This window comes from Engystomops pustulosus, chromosome 5, assembly GCF_040894005.1.
Source record: "Engystomops pustulosus chromosome 5, aEngPut4.maternal, whole genome shotgun sequence".
Taxonomy (NCBI): Eukaryota; Metazoa; Chordata; class Amphibia; order Anura; family Leptodactylidae; genus Engystomops; species Engystomops pustulosus.
Window position 1 is genome coordinate 59822084 of NC_092415.1, and position 18077 is coordinate 59840160.

The following is an 18077-nucleotide window of genomic DNA, read 5'->3' on the forward strand; positions in this document are numbered from 1 at the left end:
TTTGGAGTTCATCTGAGCTTGTTTTTACCAAATTTTATGACCTTCTAAAGACCAGATGTTGTATTGGGGCCATACCAACGCACCCCTCAAAATGGTTCTTATAGAAATAAAACTCATCTTTGAAATAAATGAGTAACGTCTCTGGGGAAGCACCAACAATAAAAAATGTAAACATATCGTTATGCAGTTGAACTCACATACTGTACACTACCTATTGGTCATCCACCACTCTGAATCTCAGTATTCTCATCAGATAAGCGTTTTTTTAAACAAATTGATATGTCCATAATGCCCTAAAACTAAAAATTATGGCCAACAATATTTGGGTCTGAAGAATGATAGTTAAAAAGCTGTGTCATGTTTACTAATATAACCATGCTTTGTAGAACAGCATGTCATATCTGAATCTGACTCCTAGTGTTGCCTCTAAGATTTACTTCCTGTTTGCCTATATGGTTCAGCAATAATTTTAGCTCCAAGATAGCAATTAACAATTGGTTTGGTAAAGGTTTTGTACTTGTTATCCAAATTCTATTGTCAAAAATTATCAGACATGTAAATTGTTGATCTAGCCTTAGCTTTACAGTAACCATTTCAGTCCTACAGATAATTCTGAAGATACAACTTCAAAGGTTGGTGGAGAATAGAGAACAGAAAACTGCAGTGTAACTCAGGTTACATACACAGGATGACAGTATTATAGAACTTGGAGACTTGTCCAGATTGGCAGGTCAGTGGACCTGCCCTTTGGTTGCTGAACCTTAGCCATAGTCAATCTAACCCAGAGGATAGATACCGTACTTCAACAGTATTTTGTAAGCTGCTTGACTCTAAATATAATAAAGTTATGTGACTGTATGTGATTTTACTATGCTATGTATAAAAAAACCTTTTCCTTGTCATTTTTATTTTCATGTTTATTTTCTTTTTTTTACTCTAGAATCTGCATAACAAGAATCTATGAATTCATTTTCATAATAAGAGCCTTGTGGGATTGAAATATATTTAAAATGAGAATGTTTGCAAGTGTTTTGCTATACACTGATTAGAGCTGTCAAACCATGCAGAACCTACTGAAGAGCAACCTGTTACTGAATTCCATTCCAGCAAGATAGACAGGGGGAATAAAAGTTAGAATTTAAATGTGAAGTAAGGAAGTTAATGTTGAACATATTGCTTATAGGCCATCGCTTGTCAAAAGAAAATGCTGTTTTACTGAGCAAAATAAAATCACATTCAATCAAATTCTACAACATTTAATTACATTGCCTTGTGCTCTCCATCTTTTTTTTGTCTTCTGGATGGCATCACATATGAAACAATAAATAAGGTGTCATGCTGAAGCAGCCACATTTTCCTACAAGGTTATTAAGGCTAGGACTTCACATTCATGTGTGTATCTGTACTGCAGCTTAATCTTCTATACTAAAAACTGTATAACTACTGCATGGCCCCTTATGTAAAGAGACCACTAAGAGAACAAAAATGAGTGCAGTTGGCCTCATCTGCCATTTTAGTCAGGGTAATGAAGTGATGCTTCATTACTCCAAACCAAAAAATGTTATGGGACAGACAAACAAATATTTTCTGTTCAAAGTTGTTAGAAGGGTTTTTCAAGTGGTTGGCCACATATAAGAAAGTTTGCTGGATAATTACAATACCCTCAGGGGTCACACATTTTATACATGGTCACATTACCCTTCTGCTTGTAGGACAGCACACATGACCCAAAAAGTGTTACAAGCAGGTCATGTGACTCGTATGAGCAGAAAAGAGTTTACCAGGGGAAGTACAGTATGAGTGCCCCTATTAGGGTATTGTACTTACCATGGTAAACTTTATTATATATGGTCAACCCTTTTAGTGTAGTAATGTCAAATGCCACAGTGTATTTTGCAGCCTCTTTACTGTCCTTAAAATAATTTCTCTTATTTAAAAGTGTATAAAACTTAAACCAGCTCAACATCTTTGCTAACCAATGCTTAACGCTGCTTGTTCAGCTTCTATTTACTTGAATCTAGAGGGCATGGTCAGTCCTTACACCACTCCATTGAAGCAGCGATTGAGGCAGAGATCAATAAATCTCCCTTTTCAGCATAGGGAACATAAATACCAAGAAGTCGTCACTGACAGACATATCAAATTATACATCATTCCAAATAATGTTTTGTTTAAACCTGGACAGCTTGAACACCTCTCAGTACCATTTTAGCCAAGAGAAAAATAAATAGTGACACAAGAACAGAGATATATTTTTAAAGCCTGTCGTTCATTACTTTGTGATATTTATAATTGTGACATACAATTACAATCCTATGTGATGAAAAAATAAAACATAACTAAAGAGATCACTTCTTGTGAAGGGTAAAATCTTCAAGTGTCATACAGTAAAATACAGATAGTTGTTACTCTTCTATGTAGACAACAGTTGACCCATGACAGAAAGGAGTAGAAGGCTAGAGACATAAAGAGAGAGGAGAGAAAAAAAAACGGACAAGTACCTATTTTATTTTAATAATATATTGTGAAATATTTCATCTATAAAAATATTTTTGGGTTATAACTAAATATAATACATCCGAGTCTGCAACATTTATCAACGGTTTTAGACAGTTTTCCAGCACTTTTACTAGTACACTAAAAGGGGCTGGCCTATGAAAAGGGTGCAGCATAAGATTGTCTACTTTAATTCTGCACTGTCTACCTCACAAAACTTTTGCAAAATCTGCCCCATTGTGTACAATTGATTTACACTGTTTTAAAAGTTTCTCATTACTTGCCAAGTTCATAGTCAAACAAAATCTTTATTAAATCATGCAAAATGTCTGTCAATTTTTTAAAAGTATTTATCAGTATATAGTGAAAAAAAATATATTTTGAAATCTTTTAGTTCAGTGGGTACAACTTAGAACAAGTCCTTCAATGGTAGAACAAATAAATCAACTAAAATATTCAATAATTAGGATGTTAAAAGTATTGATCGGTAAACTGCAATCACAGTGTGGCTCATATGTCGTCAGAACCTCATCAAGAATTAATAGATCTTGTGTATTGATTAAGTTAATATATTTTGTACAAGCATTAGACCCTTGGTGTTTGCAGCTTGATGTTCAATTACCATATAACCAAAGTAAAAAGTGTGTCCTCCTTGGTAATTAGAACACTACAGGTCCTTGCCGTTTTTTTCTTACAAATAATTAAAGCAATGCAGATAAGGGATTTATTACATCCCTACAAGTGGATGGCTATGCTTCTTTCTGTTAAAGAGAAATTGGCATTCATATCCATAAGACCTAAATACGGTTGTCACAGCTTCTGTAATGGTTACACTGATGTTTTATGCTCTCTTTTAATTACAACTGATAAATCTCCATAATCGCAGTCTGATGAAAAGGAAAGCTTTCAGAGAGCTACAGTAAAAGTATAATTTATGCTCACATCTAAAATTAAATTAAAATTTAAGATATTATTTAACAAGCCTGTCATTACAGTTCCTAGGGTTGTTCCTTTGATTCTTGAAAAAGAAGCTTAAATGAAAGGGGTTTTCATCCCAAGTAGGTATAATAAAGTAAAAATAATTTATAAAGATATTAATAAGTGTTTAAAATGTCAACTTATTATATATTATATATTTAAATGAAAATACTAATGGATGGATAAAGTTAATGGATTTTTTATATGTTAAATGGCATAGATTTAGCTAGTATTCAGAATGATTAGACTGGGTTGTTCAAAGGGATTTGTGTCACCATAGGACAATGAATCAATGTTAAAAGGTTTACAATGTGGCAAAGTTACAAGTTTCTTATTCATCTTAAATTAGAAATAATGTTTTAAATAAATTGATTGCACGCAATGAGTATTATGGGTTGTTGAGTCCAGCAAGTGGCCATGCCCAAAGAGTCCATATGGATTAAAACTTTAATTCAAGAAGATTAAAAGCATTATCATGACGCCATGAGAATTCGTAGGTCCGCCTACTATTTGTATTTGGATATGCACTAATTTTAATGTTTTAATAAAAGTTTTCCCACTTTTTATAACATTTCTGGAGTACTGGAAGGTTTTTTCCATGTTTTCATCCTTGCGATATTTGGACTGTTACTGGTGCGTTTTTTCCCCTGCACTGTGACCCTCTCCTCTCCTTCCGTGCACTGCATTTATGAACATGAAGCTACCCAATTACTAGAATTTGGTGAACTGGCTATTTTCTTCTTTTTTTCTATTTTTATGGAATTAATATTGTCTGAATGTATCTCCCTGAAGTGTCTGAATGCACCAGATAAATTTGTAGATACAGTAGATGAGGACATGGCCGCGGTGATGAATTCTGCAATACGAACTTTGAGTTTGCAGATAGTACAACCCACATATTGTACATTACACATTGTACATTTAAAGGACATCAACCATAACATTACCTGATGATAGATGGCTATTACGTACCTCCCCATCCCCATGTGTCAGAACGCAGCTGGCATTGTTTTACGTTGGAGCCACTGGCTTATTTGCATATCTTATAAACTTATTTTTTACTAAAATGCAGCCATGCAAAGATATAAGCAATGAAACTTAGGACACACGGGGATGAGATGGGGCGTAAATAATTGTCATCTACCATCAGGTAATCTTATGGTAGATGTCCTTTAATATGAAATGAACAATGAACATTATGATCCAGTTGTAGTTGAGGTGTTTTTTATGTTGAAAACTTGTTCATCAGAAGAAAAAGTTTGTGTGGTAACGTCTATGAACCTACATATCTTACACCTTACACCTCCACATTTATTGCTTCCCTTTATATAGAACCCCATGGCTTTATTCTTTACAGCCGCCAATTGATTAGGAGATAATATGGAACCAAGGAATTTAGCGTTTCTGGAGACCGAGCAACAACCATTATTCAAAATCTCAGAAAGGATGCTATCCTGAAATGGGATTGATAAGTGTCTCTTAATAATTTTGATAATTTCATTATATTGTTTGTTATATGTAGTACTGAAAACAACACAGTTACTTTGGTCAGACCTTACACTAGCTCTAGCTTTTCCTTGATTCCAGATGTAACATATCAGTTCTAGATATATTTCCTATTCCATCCAGAGTTCTAGAAATATTATGTTTATTGTAACCTCAATTCTGTAATTGGTCTGTGATATCTGTAGAAGTTTCTGCGAACATGGTATCAGAAGAACAGATGCTCCTGGCTCTGGTGAATTCTCTCTTCGGTGGGTTATGTGTAACATAAGTGGGATGACATGATGTAGCAATTTATTTTATGCAGTAAGTTTTCTAAAAAGATTAGATTCAATTGTGGCAATACTGCTATTGCCTATTGATACAAGGTTATTATTTAGCAATAAATATAATATTATGATAGTTACTGGGTGAGATGGGCCTTGCCCTGCACCATTCCATTGGGGGTTAGTACAAGCCTTCATAGGGTGTTAGTTTCTGGCTGTGCTCCCGGTTATTTCCCCAATTGTGCCGGAGTGGACCGGCACGGGGTATTATTGTCAGTACCAGGAGCTGCCATGGAATTAGCAACCAGAAGCCTGCACCAGGAGCTGACATTAAATTGGGGCCCTCAAGATCAGGCACCAAATACATTAAGAGGCTAGTGCCTCTTTATAAATATGGCGAGACTAATGTGCACAACGGTTGCACAGATGCTTGTACAATGTACCAGCATGTGATAAGTCCCCACCCCCCTATTGTGTATAAACTTAATAATGACAGGAAACAAGTGTTCAATAGAATGCCAAACATTCAAATATTGTATATTTCAGTTAGGTCATGCAAACCACATGCATTGCTTAATTAACAAATATAAACACTGTGGTTGGGGGACTTCCACTTTGGATGAATACAGCTACCAAACTTGGAAATAGACATTGGTCGTTATGCCATAAATATTTAAAATTAGGAAACACCTTTTAATCTGCTCTAGCTACGTAGCAAAGACAATATGTGTCATTGTTTTCAGAGCATAGAATCTCCAAAATACAATGTCCATTCTGATTTTGAGTTATAGGGGCAGATCTATCAAGCAATGGTGCTCCAGGATCTAGCACTTGATGCTAGCCCCTCCCCTTGGGCAGCACCAGATATACCAAGAAACTCAGGCCTCTTGAGAAATCTACAGTGACAAGGGAGCACCAGACCTTGTATAGAACTACGCTGTAGGCTGCTCCCGGATCAGACACCAGCCCCTCCCCATTCAACTGGCGTAGAGGGTGGGATAGTCCAAATTCCAGGGTGTGTGGTATTAAGGTATACAGAACGTGATAAATCCCCCTTCCATAGTGTATAATGCAGAATATAATTTATCCTAGATATTGATTCTTTTTGATGAACAACTATCCAGATTCCATAATATTGGCTTACAAGCTGAATGAATACTGTCTTCACCACATTTATTAAGAGTTTAAAGCATGATTATACAGTTGCCACTATGCCAAATTTGTCATCCCACATCAGGCACTGGGATATATCTAGCACAGCTTGAGACTGTCTGACCTAACTCTATACTGTCTTACTTTGCTACACTTTGATAAATCTGATGTTGAAACACAATGGGGCATATTTATCACTTTGATTAAGACAGAATTTTGCATAATTAGCAGCCTGGAATGACAGAAATCTTGTCCCTGTGCTCCAGGTTGCTAATTATTAGTTTCTTTTTAGGTGATTGTGGTATGTCAAGCTTAGAGAAGGACACATGCAACCTATAGCTCAGAGGAATGGGATAAATCTTTTGAATTGTGTTTCAAACTCTCTATCTCTAACATAGCCCAGGAAACCAATTAGAAGATCATCTTGAGATGATACTGGGTCCCAGCTAGACTATAGGCAATTCACCTCCTGCCCAGCAGAATGCTGGAGATGTAGGCAGACACCTGGCACAATGGCACATATTTGGTGGGAGTGCCCGATATGTCAGCTCTTTGGCAAATGGTTATTAGGCTGATCCACAAAATAATGGGTATTGTGCTACATAACAATCCATCACACTTACTCCTCTCCATGCTACCTATAACGACTCCCACTACCAGGTCGCTCCCTCCTGGGCTTTTCACTTATAGCGGTTCGGGCACTGGTCCCCTGGCTCTGGAAACCTATGTGGATTTCTTCCGCCACAGACATCCTACAAGAGATACTATCACTCCAGAGGATGGAAGAACTCACGGCTGACTCATACTCCATTGCTGAGAAGTATCTCCAGACCTGGGGACCATGGTTTGACTTCCAATGCTCTCATGCCCCTAGTGTCAGTTCCTGGACATACTTCGCCTGACCATCTTGCACTCTGCCAGGCTGCCAGGTATTGGTGGTGGTCTGCAATATGCAAACAATAAACTGAAGTTGCATGCTCCTGCAAAAGTACTGAGCGTCTTGAGCCATGAGCTTTATCAAGGAGGTATGTCCCTTAATTGCAACTATTGGTGAGGAAGTGACCTGGTGAGGTGACCTAGCGACGGCAGATCTCGATATGAAGATTAATGGTGAATACCAGTGGTTGACATTGACAACAGTTAAGTGACACACCTACTGTGTAACACACCTACTACAGTTGAAACACACCTACCTACAGCTGCACACTTACCTACCTACAAACACCTACACCTGCTTAGCGTTGGAACACACCTACTACGTAACAGAGGTTATTTCTTTGTAACTCATAGTTTAGTTTGTAAAGTTGAAAAAGCAGCTCTGGGGTATAATATAGTCTATAAATTATGGGTAGATGATGCATGTGAAGGGTTTCTCAATATTTTTGTTAAATCATTTCAAAAAAACATCCAAGAAGTTTTCAGCTGCTTTTTAAGCTGGGATATTATTTTAAACATTTAAATGCCTTTTTAATATTTGAGTCTTAATATTAAGTCTCCCAAGTAAAAAGACTACGGACCTGAAAACGGACATCCACTATAATCAGAGAAACATAAATAAAATCCTTTTTTTCAATTCCCAGCACAACCAGATTGCAGTCCTCTTTTACCACACACACTACATTGAATATAAATATGCATTATTCTTTTCAAGGCTTATTCCATGAGTCCTTAGAGAGGGAATATATAAGACAAGACTGTGCAAATGGATATCAGTATCATTGTATTCATAGAGTCTAACATGAGGTTTAAAAGATAAAACTTTTTTAATGCCTTATAAAAAAAAGATAATCTCAAATCATACATTTTTATCATTATTACATTTTGTACATTGTAAAATTTACGTAGTAAATTAGCCACAGCTTTCAATTGTATCAGCATCCCAATGACACTAATACAATATTATTGCAGCATCCAATACTACCACTATACAGTGAGGGACACTACCCCCATACAGTGAGGAACACTACCCCCATACAGTGAGGGACACTACCCCCATACAGTGAGGGACACCACGGCCATACAGTGAGGGACACTACAGCCATACAGTGAGGGACACTACCCCCATACAGTGAGGAGCAATACCCCCATACATTGAGGAACACTACCCCCATACAGTGAGGGACACTACCCCCATACAGTGAGGGACACTACCGCCATACAGTGAGTAACACTACCGCCATACAGTGAGGGACACCACCGCCATACAGTGAGGAACACTACCGCCATACAGTGAGGGACACTACCGCCATACAGTGAGGGACACTACCGCCATACAGTGAGGGACACTACCACCATACAGTGAGGAGCACTACCGCCAAACAGTGAGGGACATTACCCCCATACAGTGGGGAACACTACCCCATACAGTGAGGAATGCTACTTCCATGCAGTGAGGGACACTACCCCCATACAGTGAGGGACACTACTGACATACAGTGAGGAACACTATCCCCATACAGTGAGGAACACTACCTCCATACAGTGAGGAACACTACCTCCATACAGCGAGGATCACTACTGCCATATAATGAGGAACACTACCGCCATACAGTGAGGAACACTACCCCCATACAGTGAGGAACACTACCCCCATACAGTGAGGAATACCACCGCCACACAGTGAGGAACACTACCAACATACAGTGAGGAACACTCCCCAATACAGTGAGGAACACTACCGCCATACAGTGAGGAACACTACCCCCATACAGTGAGGAATACCACCGCCACACAGTGAGGAACACTACCAACATACAGTGAGGAACACTACCCCATACAGTGAGGAACACTACCGCCATACAGTGAGGAACACTACCCCATACAGTGAGGAACACTACCCCCATACAGTGAGGAATACTACCGCCATACAGTGAGGAACACTACTCCCATACAGTGAGGAATACAGCCATACAGTGAGGAACACTACCCCCATACAGTTAGGAATACTAACAACATACAGTGAGGAACACTACTCCCATACAGTGAGGAATACAGCCATACACTGAGGAACACTATCACCATAGAGTGAGGGACACCACGGCCATACAGTGAGGAGCACTACCCCCATACAGTGAGGAACACTACGGCCATATAGTGAGATACACTACCTCCATACAGTGAGGAACACTACCCGCATACAGTGAGGAACACTACTCCCATACAGTGAGGAACACTACTGCAATACAGTGAGGGACACTACTCCCATACAGTGAGGGACACTACCGCCATACAGTGAGGGACATTACCGCCATACAGTGAGGAATACAACCGTCATACAGTGAGGAGCACTACCCGCATACAGTGAGGAATACTACCTCCATACAGCGAGGAATGCTACCGCCATCCAGTGAGGAACACTACTGCCATATAGTGAGGAACACTACCGCCCTACAGTGAGGAATACTACCAATATACAGTGAGGAACACTACTCCCATACAGTGAGGAACACTACCTCCATACAGTGAGGAACACTACTCCCATACAGTGAGGAACACTACCTCCATACAGTGAGGAACACTACCCCCATACAGTGAGGAACACTACCCCCATACAGTGAGGAATACTACCGCCATACAGTGAGGAACACTACTCCCATACAGTGAGGAATACAGCCATACAGTGAGGAACACTACCCCCATACAGTTAGGAATACTAACAACATACAGTGAGGAACACTACTCCCATACAGTGAGGAATACAGCCATACACTGAGGAACACTATCACCATAGAGTGAGGGACACCACGGCCATACAGTGAGGAGCACTACCCCCATACAGTGAGGAACACTACGGCCATATAGTGAGATACACTACCTCCATACAGTGAGGAACACTACCCGCATACAGTGAGGAACACTACTCCCATACAGTGAGGAACACTACTGCAATACAGTGAGGGACACTACTCCCATACAGTGAGGGACACTACCGCCATACAGTGAGGGACATTACCGCCATACAGTGAGGAATACAACCGTCATACAGTGAGGAGCACTACCCGCATACAGTGAGGAATACTACCTCCATACAGCGAGGAATGCTACCGCCATCCAGTGAGGAACACTACTGCCATATAGTGAGGAACACTACCGCCATACAGTGAGGAATACTACCAATATACAGTGAGGAACACTACTCCCATACAGTGAGGAACACTACCTCCATACAGTGAGGAACACTACTCCCATACAGTGAGGAACACTACCTCCATACAGTGAGGAACACTACTCCCATACAGTGAGGGAATCTACCACCCTCATCCCACCCATCATCACATTCTAATCTCACAAAGGTCAACATCTGCAAAGAGTTTGTATGTTCTCTTTGTGTTTGTGTGGGTTTCCCTGGGTACTCCAGTTTCCTCCCAAACTTCAAAACATACTGGTAGGTTGTTTAGATTGTGAGCCCCATGGGGACAGGGACCGCTTTGACTTACTTTGTGCAGTGCTGCATAATCTGTAGGCACTATATAAATAAAAGAATTATTATTATTAATTCTTCCCAGAGTTCTCTGCCCCATGTAACATGTTGTGCTCATGGCCATTTTGCTAATAAAGGGGAAAAAAATAATTAATTTGTCCCCACAAATCACTGTAGAGTACAGATTCCTGATGAATTAAAGTTTTCTGAAATTCCAAATGAATTTAGAATCGTTAGAATTGATTCGCCCATCACTATTGGTAATGCTTTTGTTTGTCCATTTATTTTAAAACAAAGTTTTGTAAATGGATTTTATTTCTTAAGACTAGTGGATACAGTATGTATTATTGCATTGGCACAATTTATAGTGCATGATTACTGTGACCATTATAGAAGAAACAAATTTTAGCTTGTTTAACCGGTTAAGGACTGGGCCCTTTCCCGTTTTTTCATTTCCATTTTTCACTCCCCACCTTCAAAAATCTATAACTTTTTTATTTTTACACATAAAAAGCTATGTGATGGCTTGCTTTTTGCATAACAAATTGCACTTCATAGTGATTGCATTGAATATTCCATGCTATGTACTGGGAACCGGGAAAAAAATTCCAAATGCAGTTAAAATGGTGAAAAAACGCATTTGTGTCGTATTCTTGTGGGCTTGGATATTACGGCTTTCACTTCACGCCACAAATGACGCATCTAATTTATTCTTTGGGTCAGTACAATTACAGGGATACCAAATTTGTATAGGTTTTATAATGTTTCATACATTTACAAAAATTAAAACCTCATGAACAAAAGTTTTTTTTTTATTTTGCCGTCTTCTTGTGCTTATAACTTTTCCATACTTTATTGTATGGGGTTGAGGGTGGTGTTATCTTTTGCGACTTTTGATGATGTTTTCAATGATATTATTTTTAGGACTGTACGACCTTTTGATCACTTTTTATAGAATTTTTAATTTTTTTTTAAATGGCAAAAAGTGCCAGTTTTGACTTTGGACGCGATTTTCCGTTACGGGGTTAAACACAGTGAAAAACCGTTATTATATTTTGATAGATCAGGCATTTTCGGACGCGGCGATACCTAATGTGTTTATGATTTTTACTGTTTATTTATATTTATATCAGTTCTAGGGAAAGGGGGGTGATTTGAATTTTTAGGTTTTTTTATTATAATATTTTTTTTTTAACTTTATTTTTATTTTTACTATTTTTCAGACTCCCTAGGGTACTTTAACCCTAGGTTGTCTGATCGATCCTACCATATACTGCCATATTACAGTATGGCAGTATATGGGGATTTTACTCCTCATACATTACAATGTGCTGATTACTTACCTCTTGTCATATTGGTGTTAGTCTAATGAGAAGAGGGCTGCCCTTATCCAAGATGGCCACCATCAACTCAATACCTTCAATACACATGCACCATCCAAGCCGATTACCTCACTTCCGGTTTCCTGGAGGTCAAAGTATACACTTCCTGTTTGGCAATGCACATGGCTTGATACAACAGGTGGCCAGGCTGAAACAATTGTTTTTCATGAATGAGTAGGAGGAGACGTGGAGGAGGTCTACAAACCGATGGGCGTGTTTTACTGTGTTTACTTTTGCACTATGTCACTTTATGATGATGGTACACTTCATAATAATATATTGGCACTACTGGTCACTTTATAACATGTATATGAATAATGTTATTACTTGTTTGTCACTTTTCTGTATGATGTACACTGAATTACTGTCACTTACCATTGACCAATCAGCAGATCTGTTGGTCCTTAAATAGTTGGCTGTTTGTTACTCACACTATGCTTGATAAAGGTGTAACAGTACACCGAAACTTCGCTTTTTATGGAATAAAGCTTCACCCCTTTCACTACTACAAGGAGTGCTGCCTCTTCACTGAACCTATATATATATTAATATTTATTTTTATTAGAATATTTGAACAAAACAAATTACACGTTTAGGTGCGCAGACCTTCAAAATCCCCCCTCCCTTTCCCCAGAACATTATTATATTTAGATAGATCGGGCATTTTTGGACGTGGCAATGTGTTTATCATTTTTACTATTTATATGACGTCTAGGGAAAGGGTGATTATTTGCATTTTTAGGTTTTTTAATACATTTTTTTTATATAATTTTTTTTTTTAACTTTTTTTTTTATTTTTTACTATTTTTCAGACCTCCTAAGGTACTTTCACCCTAGGTTGTCTGATTGATCCTACCATATACTTCCTTACTACAGTATGGCAGTATATGTGGATTTTGCACACCATCTATTACAATGTGCAAATCCCAAGTGCAAGTCTAAAACATGATAGCCTCGGATCTTTGTGTGACCCGAGGCTGTCATGGCAATGGATCGCTGCTCCACAATGACGCCACAGGGAGCGGCGATTAGGGCCAAGATGGTGGCGCCAATGAGCCGGTGGTTTGCTGATGCCGCCACCAGCTTTGCCAGCGGCGATCAAAGGGTAACCACCCACAACGGGTGTTTGCTTCATTGTGAAGCAAACACCCGGTGAGTATGAAGAGGGCTCAGCCCGTGAGCCCGCTTCATGCTACCCACTATGCAAAAAGACATACAGGTACATCTTTTTGCGCTATGGGGTTAAAGGAGCAATACATTCTCTGCCCACAAAAGTCCACATGCAGGGGGGCCATTTGGAGAAGGGGGCCCTGGGCAGATGCCCAGTTTGAAACCTTCTAACATCAGCCCTGCCTACACCTTATGGACTGCCATCTGAGAACCACCATGGTCCCACCTCTTGAGCTCGCCTGAGATCACTGCCTCCAACTATATCCCTTGTGTTCCAAAGCCTTATGAAGTTAACGGTAGCTTTAAATTTAACAGGATAAGTAAAGAAGGTTGAACCAAGGTATTTACATTGAACAGAAATGTGAAATTAGCACAGAACATTAATTAGAAAATCACTAAGGAAAATATTGTTTTCATAAATGTATTATTACTTAAAATTTTCCCTGCTCACAAGTTCACATGAAGTGTTATACTTAACGGGGGGGTTAATTAATTCTACAACATGACAGTTTACACTGTAGACAGTATGATGCCATGATCAAAGCTTCTAGCATTCCTGCAAGAGTTTAATTAGTGTTTAATGGTTGGAAGCATGATGTAAATGGCAATTCATTTAAATGAATGTTATTTTCGCATCTGCTTTTGGCATTCTCCAAGCAAGATCCAGACTGATATGTCAGCGCTCTTAGACAGCTGTAGGGAACATGTTTGTCTAGGATGCTGCTATGCACCATCACATTTTTATTACTTACAGATGCAATGGGGATGTAATTGTGATACAAGAAATTGTATTTCTTATGAAAATTGAGCCGGATTACGGATGAAAATAACAAACCTTTGGTCTCTTGGTTCCTCAAAACAACTGGCAGCTTTTTTTTACATAATTAGTATTAGTTTAAAGTTATTCCTGCAGATGCTACATATTATCTATAAAAGCTGTTAAAATACCTTGCATGCTACACCAAGCAGAAATACATGTTCAGACAGTTGGTACACTAATACATTAAATAAATGTTTATTGTGGGTTTTGACTTTCAATTCCAAATAGCATCTAAGAACTTATTCAGACAGCCATATTTTGGCCCAGGACATACAAAAATGTCACAGAGCAATTCAAGTTGTCAAAATAAATACAAAGATAATAGAAATATCCCCTAAATCCCTTCCTCATCCAATCCCTTCCCTTCCTTGGTTGAACTTGATGGACAAGTGTCTTTTTTCAACCGTAGAAACTATGAAATATTCCATTCCGAAGTTGCAGCATCTACTGGTGGCCGGAATCCAGAGGATCCGGATGAGAGAGTATAAAAAACAAAAGAAAATACCAGGAATATACGAACACGCTACTCTGTTTTGTCTTTTACCATGTGGCTGTATTTGGGTCTACTGCTGATGTGATCGAGACCATACACATCAGCAGTAAATCCAAATATAGCCAAAAGGTATAATTTTTCAGGAGGTATATTTATATATATATATATATCTGCAATGGAGAAGAACAGGAAGCCTGAGAATTTGTACATGAAATTAAAAGCAACTCTTGGGGAATTACCCTGACCTTAAATTTCTCTAAAACACAAATATAATTCCTGGATGATGAATTTATGATTACAGTCGATTTCACTTCACACCTTCAAAAATCTAGAACTTTTTAAATTTTCCATGTATAGAGCTTGTTTTCTGGGTAACAAATTGTACTTTGAAATGATCATATTTAATATTCCATGCCGTGTACTGGGAAGCAGGAAATCATTTCAAACACACTGAAATTGGTGAAAAAAAACACATTTGTGCCATTTTCTTGTGGGCTTGGAATTTTACGGAAATAAACATAATTGGCAGGAATCTCAATTTCATCACCACCTTTACTCAGGATCACCAAATCATCGGATCGGTTTTAGCCAAACATTGGTCAATCCTGAAAAAAACACTTCCAAAATATCTCACAAAAACACTTCCAGCCCGCCCGCAACTAACTTTCACAAGAGCCCAAACCCTCAAAACTGTTAGCACCCACAAAACTACAAAAGCAGAAGAATACAAAATAATACTGTCTTTCTTTCCAAACCTCAAAGGACCCTTTTAATGCAATAGCAGCCTTTGTCTTACCTGCAAAAAAATCCAACACTGGACCTCTCATTTTACCTTCACCTCTACAGGATAGAGTTTTGAAATCAACACGTTTATGAACTGTGCATCTGAGTATGTAATTTACCTTATGGAATGCCCATGCTCACTACAGTATATAGGTCGGACATCCCAAACACTTCTAAAAAGAATGAATATGCATCGGATTAAAATCAAGACTGGGTTCAAACTACATAGTGTGTCCAGACACTATTGTTCCCATTAAAACCCTTATTTTACCAAGATGATTCTGACCCCCACTGAACAAATCCCAAGGGACCATCCAGACTGATTAGGTCAATAAGTGCGTAGGGAAAAAACTACTGGATCTTTAAGATCAACACCATGAGCCCCTACAGACTCAAAGTCTGCCTCTAAAACTACCATCTCTACCATCATTCTGACACTAGTTCCTTCCCATTCCATTTACCATGGAATTAATATATTTTATTAATTTTATCACTTCAACTACTGTTCCCCATCTCAAAGCTATACTTGGTACTACCTCTACTAGTCACTATGACCACATCCATTCTAAAGCACTTTAAAAGATAAAGAGAAAAGGGAAGGAAAGGGGGAAAAAACGAAGAAAAAAAAGATTTTTTTTAAAATAAAAAGAACGCATAGCTCACCAAAAACACTTTTGTCCAACGCTTGACTTGTCAACAGTACTTCAATGTAATATATACCATTAATCTTGCCTAACGTGCTAAAAGAGGTGCCATTCTCACAGGCTCATATATTACATTCCCAGTATACAACACGTGAACGACCAAACCAGCACAATAGGCTAGTACAGGCAGTTCCCGGGTTATGTCCAAGATAGGTTCTGCAGGTTTGTTCTTAAGCTGAATTTGTATGTAAGTCGGAACTGTATATTTTATCATTGTAACCCCAGCTAAATTTTTTTTGGTCTCTGTGACAACTGAATTTTTACAATGTTGTATTGTAATAAGAACCAGGATCAACAAAAAAGTTCAATTGCAGACACCTTTGATAACTGTCATTGCTGTTTATTGTAGCATAAGGCTATAGTACAGTAAATTACCAACATCCAGGGTCCGTGTGTAACTAGGGGCCATCTGTAAGTTGGATGTTCTTAAGTAGAGGACCGCCTGTACCTGGGTATTCCCTAAACCTTATTCATAGCCCCTGTGTCCCTATTTTTTACCCCAAGCACAATCTTTCAATGTGACCTTCCAATATATTATTTATAATGTGAATCCTGTTCTCAAATATGGTTACTAATACATGCAGACCACTAATTACTGATTTATTAACATGTTTTACATATTTATGTAATATTTATTTATACATCTTTTACATATTTATGTACTTACCAAATATGTACTTTCAGACAACATTATTCTCAGTACAATTTCATTTTTATGGAATTTTCATTTTATGTTTTATATATAGATTTTTTTATGTATCAGTATCCTTATATACACTATTTATTTCTTTATGTATTATTTTACTTTGTACATTGTGTCTTGGATCTGACGAAGGGAGCTGCCTGCTCCTGAAACGCCCAGCAAAACAAAGAAGCGGGTCTGTATATTCCTGGTATTTTCTTTTGCTTCTTATATTCTAGCCCTGAAAAACTGTGGTAGCCACAGTGTGAGCAAAGGGCTTTATACGAATTTATAATACTCAATAACTTTAAGTTCAATTTGTTACCAGCTGGGTACAGTTCACAGATTCCTCATCTCACATAGAAGAATCCAAAACACAATATTAAGTCAATATCATCAGTTTACTAAAGTTCATATATTAAAAACATTGATCCTTGCACAGGCCAAATAATTTTTATTTTTCCTTTTATAAAGGTAAGTGAGGGCTTGCTATCTGAGGGATGGATTGTACTTCCTAGAGGCACCATTTAATATTTGCTGCCATGTACTGAGAAGCTGCAAATCCAAAACCGGTGGAATTGTCAAACACACAGTTATGCCAAATTCGGATTTGTTTTTACAGTTTCCACTGTGCTCCATACACCGAAGTATGAAAAAGTTACTGGTCCCAGAATATGGTGACGCAATATGATGCACACTTCCTTTATACTTTGGTGCAGTACGATTGTGGAGATACCAAGTTTATATAGCTTGGTCCCTTCTTATAAAAAAACTCTAAATCTAAAAATTTGGAAAACTTTGCACCAATCTTGCCATAAAATCTTGCCATATTCTGACACCAGTAGCATTTTCATACTTCGGTGGACAGAGCTTGATACTCAGTACAAATTTTTATTGACCATTTTGACAACAATACGACCACTGAAAAAGCTGATCACAGGGATGCCAGGTGTCGTATCCGAATGATCATCTATTCAGGACTTATTCTATAAATCGGTAGTTACTAGTTTTGGCTTAAAAACCCATATCATAACAATTTGGGTTAATGCAGGTTGATGCATGTACATACTCTGTATAGTTAGAAGTGTGCTTCTACATAGTATGCCCCCTTGAATACATTATAAGGTAGTATTGATTCTTAGCATTTCAGTGCATGCTCCATATCCATATTGTTTCTTAAATATTTCTTCAATCCAAGACAGGTTGATCCCATAGCTGCCAATTTTTG